Consider the following 5,079-nt stretch of genomic DNA (forward strand, 5'->3'; position numbering starts at 1 on the left):
ACAAACTATAGTCTCTGCTATTTCAGCTGGGACTGATACTCATCTTCCTCATATCCTACAACCCAGCCTGGATTTCCTTTACTCTCAATGATCTCCTCTCCTGGCCTCAGTAGCTTATCTGATGATATGATCCAGACCATCATTCCTGAGAGGGCTGAGTTTCTGCCATTCCCTTTCTCAGGCTAGGATTACCACATTTGTTCTTTTACCACTGAAACTGGGGACCCATCCAAATGGGTCACCTGCATGTCTGCCCTCCTCCTGATGGCCTGGGTCAGTTATCTGCCAGAATAGTGGTTCATTTTCTTGCCAGTTGGTCTCTTGGAAGAAGGAGCAGGCGATGCCCAGGCAGTGGCTATAGTTCAGTGGTATTCTTGCTGTGTCCCCTAGTGAAAGGGTGCCCCTTCTAGGAATCAGAATCAGAGCCTCTAAGCCTGCAAAGCCCAGAGTTGCTGCGATGGGAAGCACGAAGTCTCTCAGTGTGTTATTGAGAGTTGTGTTGTGTGAGGACTTTCCTTCTTCAAGCCCTTGGATCCTGGACCAATATATTCAATCTCATGGGGACACAGAACCATATAAAAGTCACTGATTTACAGTGTACATCGTGTCCTGAAGAATGGCACCTCATCCTTGCAAGGTATCACTTCCAAATGTGCACTTTCGCTGTTCCTTCAGCATGTCATTCCATCATTCTATCAGGCTAGCTGCTTCTGGGTTGTGTGGCTTTTGATATAACTAGTGGATCGTACTCACACAGATGCTTTGCTTCAAAGTAGTGGCTCACTCTGTAAACATCAGGTAGTAGTGCTGGCTTAGACTCTGTGGACAGGAAAGACAAACCCATATCCGAATATGTATCTATTATTGCAAAGTGAAGTAGTTCCCCTTCCAGGATGGCAGGGACCCGATGTAACCAACCTGCCACCAAGTAACTGGTTGACCTGCATGGGGGATGGTGCCATATCAGGGACTTACTCCTGGTCCCTGTGGCCAGCAGGTTGGACATTGTACAGCAGCATGGACAAGATCAGCCTTTGTAAGTGGGAGGCATGCTGTTGGTACCATACAGTCTCCATCCCTGCCATGATTCCTCTGTTTACACGTCCATTGTACTGGCACTGGCATGGCCAGTGTTGGGGGGCTAGCTGATGTCAACTGGATTTTTAACGGTATCTATCTGGATTTTTAAAGTTCTCCCAGGGTGGGTATTAACATGAAATTCTAAAGTCTCCACATTTCAAGCTCATTCCTGTATGTCCATCCACTTCCCTTTACCCATTACCTCTTCTTTGTCCCTGACCTTCCTATCTGGTTCCTCCCAAACCTTCAGTCAGCTGGCTATGCCATTTGCCACTGCCCTTGGGTCTATGTGTGTTCTAACCCCTGACCACTTCTCTCATCACATAAAGTAGATGACCAGATTCACTGCCAAGCTCTGTTCATTGAGAAGATTTTCCTTCACCACTGTCTTCAAGTTCACCCATGAGTGTGAACTGTCGTTTGTTTTTGGCTTATACTCACATCCACACCAACCCATCTCTGAACTGAACTCCTTTTTTCCTCCTTTGTCATCTGGTCATAGGCAACCCCCCCATGTGGCCAGGTATGAGCTGAAGGAGAAGTTCTCTTCAGCTGAAGTAATTCCCAAAGAGGGTGGACGGCTGGCACCAGTCCCAGCAGCTAAGAGGAATGACTTGAAGGAGAATTTGAAGGGTGTATTATAGCGTCCAACAAAAGTATCAACTACAGCTAAAGATATATCTGCCCTATCACCCAGACATTCCACTCTTAGGTATACATGGAAAAGAAATAAGTGCATTTGTCCAACAGCAACAAAGAAAGATATGAACATTTTCACAGCAGCTTTATTAATAATAGCCCCAAGCTTGAAACAACACAAATGTCCATGAACAGGAGAAAAGATAAATGAATTAGGAGTATCGTCATACAATGGAATATGAAACTACAATATAAAAACAATCCACTGATATGTACAATAATGTGGATGCACCTAAATGACATTATGTTGAGTGAAAAAGCCAGAACCCAAAGAGTATATACTGTCTAATTTCATTTCTGTAATTTATCAAGGACAGGCAAAACTAACTTAAGGTATTAGAAGTAAGAACAGTTTTTACTTCTGGCAGAGGTTGGTGGATATTGCCTGGGAACTTTCTGGGGTGGCGAAAATATTTTGTATTTTGACCTGGATGTTGGTTACATATATATGTATGTGTGTGTGCTATGCACATAAGATTTGTGTGCTTTATATATTTCACCTTTTTTTTTTTTGTATTTTATACCCAAATGTAAAAAAACCCACAAATAAGTAGCATATGCAAGTGAAACAAGAAAATAAAAGTATACAGTAAAAAAGACATACTATATAGTTTCTTAATTTATAACACCTCTGCTTTGACCTTCTCAGCCATTTTTAAGAGGCAAAGCCTCAGGGCATAAACATTACGTAAATCCCACTTTGCTGTCGATAAATTACATAGAATTACAGTGTCATAAATTTAGCTGATTTGTTTTTTGAGTCTTGGGGTTTCTGCTCAACTGTCCTTTCCATCTACAGCAGCGTCTTCTCTCTGACCTTCCTGGAATAATTTCCATTTCTAGAGCAAACTGCATTCTACAAAATATAAACATGCTCCAGTTCCCTTCCCTACATCTCTAAATCTTCTCCTGCAGCTGGTGTCCCTCTGTCTTTTATTTGGAAGCATTTGATGTCATTGTTCCTCAGCTATTTTTCAATTACCCTGTCACTTCTCTTTCCCCATCCCCCAAGGCTTTCTGTGTGTGAATGATTTAGCAAGACTCCGTAATCAGATATTTAAAGGGACCAGCTTCTTTTGAAACAAGACAAGTTTTTCTACATGGAATTAAGCCCAGTTAACACTGTGATACGCATTTATATACAGCCTTGCTCTCATGGTGAATATGTCAGGTAATGATTTATCCGTTGGGGGAAGGCAGTTGTGATGGAAGCATTCTAGTCAAGTTATTTAACCATTTTCTTCATCTGTAAAATAGAGAAATAATGAGAAGTAATAGGATTGCTGTGGAAATAACGCCAGTACACATAAAACACTAAAACAGTTCCTGACAATAGTGCATACCTTAATGAGAATTCTGATCAGAACCATCATGCTCACTGAGCATGTACAGAACACATCCATGGAAACCGAAGCAGCAGAAAGATGTCTCCTGTGCAAATAAATGCACCTCACTTGGGAGGGACAAGTTCCAAACAGGAAATGATCTTCTGTTGTTAACAGGCAAAACAGAGAGAATGATTTAAGTTACGTGAAGAGAATTTCTTTAAAGACTGAGTTGAATTAATTATTAAAGATGTACGTGATGAGTAGGCAGGATAATATCAAAGAATTTTAAATTATTTACATTTTATTGCTCTCAGTTTGTGGGCACGTGACATGGGGGATTCTGGGGGATTCTGCAGAGTGCTCTAGATCCAGAATATTTCCTGATAATGCACCTCCCTGGGAAGATCGTGAAGCATCTTACTCGTTTAAAATAATCAGAGTGTCTTAAATTCCCTATCACAAAGATGCTGCTTTGGGGAATACCTTCTTTCAGGGTGCAGAGTGTACCTTTGACTTTAAGATGTGTGAGATGGAAGAGATGTTTCCAAGAAACATGTTGATTCTGAATGTACGATCAACCCTCTACCATTTCTGAAAATCTTGATGTAATGGTAAGAACAATAGGAGGGAGATTTCACCTTCCAGATGCATCTTACTGCTTCTTCTACTTGTATCAACTCCTGGTGCCTTGGAGTTCCAAGTGGTCCAGATATGCCCAGGTACTGTATTGTGTTGATAAAAGTTAGCCAATGACTATGTCATACCTACACATCTCCTGGCCCAGTTGCATGTATATGGGAAGGGACCTGAAAAGTTCTCATAGCACCAAGCTGCACAAATATGAGGAGGGGGTGAATATTTGTGAACAGCTATGATGAGAATTTTGGTGGGGAAAGAAACAGGAGGGTTAAACTCGATTTCACTTTGACTGCTGTCTCCTGATAAAGAGGTTTCTGCTCTAGAAATCTCTATGTCAACCTGCTTACCTTGATTGACATCCTTTGGATTAAGGAAGGAACTAGGAAACTGAGAGAGATGATTAAAAACTCCAATCAGGGTCATCCATAGCACTTATTTATCTTCTTTTTGTAACCCTACCATCATCTCTGGGCATCCAGCTTCTTGACATTTGAGTCAGCTGCAGCTGGGTTGATTGATTCCAATGGGGTCTTTGGATTATTAGAAGATATAAGAGGAGGGGCCAAAAGTTTTCAGTCCTAACCCTTAGGTATGCCTGGTAAGGCCTTGAGAAGCCAAACACCATCTTCCTTCCCTTCAGGGGGTTTGGACAGCCAGGAAGCAGGAGAGTCGCATGTACATGTGCATACAGCACATGTAATCTGCTTGGGCAGGTCTTGGCAATGCTCTGGAGGTGATACGTCTGTTCCCAGGAATGGGGTGGGGACCAGAAGCTGTTAGGCACACAGTGGATTTTTCTTGCTAAATTCCAGCCTCTTCCCTTTCCTTGATACTAGGAAGAATCCTTTTTCTCCTGGATGCTTCTCCACCCCCTTCTTCCTTCCCTTAGTTCTATCTACAGCAGCCTTGAAGCTTGTCTGCATGTGTGTGGGTGGGTCTTTGGGGAACTGGCAGGCAAGACCCAGGACTGAACGATCACCATTCCTTGCTTAATGAGTGTGGCCCCATGAGAAGGGGCTTGGCCAGGTGAGGAGCCTCAGAGGAGGGAAGGCTTGTTTCTGTCTTGTCCAAAAACTGCAGCTCTGCATCCCACTGACACCCAGGGAAGCACTGTCTTCCCAGACACCAAGTAGGAGTAACCCCTCTTACTGTTGGCAACCATGGGGCTAGTATATGTGGCTACTTATGACTTACTGAATTCGGTACAGCGATTATTTTATTTCCTCCTTGCCTGAAACAGTTCTTAGAGCTCTCCATTTTACAGATGAGGACACTGAATTATAATGGAAAGGAAGTGGTAGAGCTCTGCTAAAAACTACCCCCGACCCCAGAG

The sequence above is a fragment of the Camelus bactrianus genome, chromosome 3 (genome assembly GCF_048773025.1).
Source record: "Camelus bactrianus isolate YW-2024 breed Bactrian camel chromosome 3, ASM4877302v1, whole genome shotgun sequence".
Taxonomy (NCBI): domain Eukaryota; kingdom Metazoa; phylum Chordata; class Mammalia; order Artiodactyla; family Camelidae; genus Camelus; species Camelus bactrianus.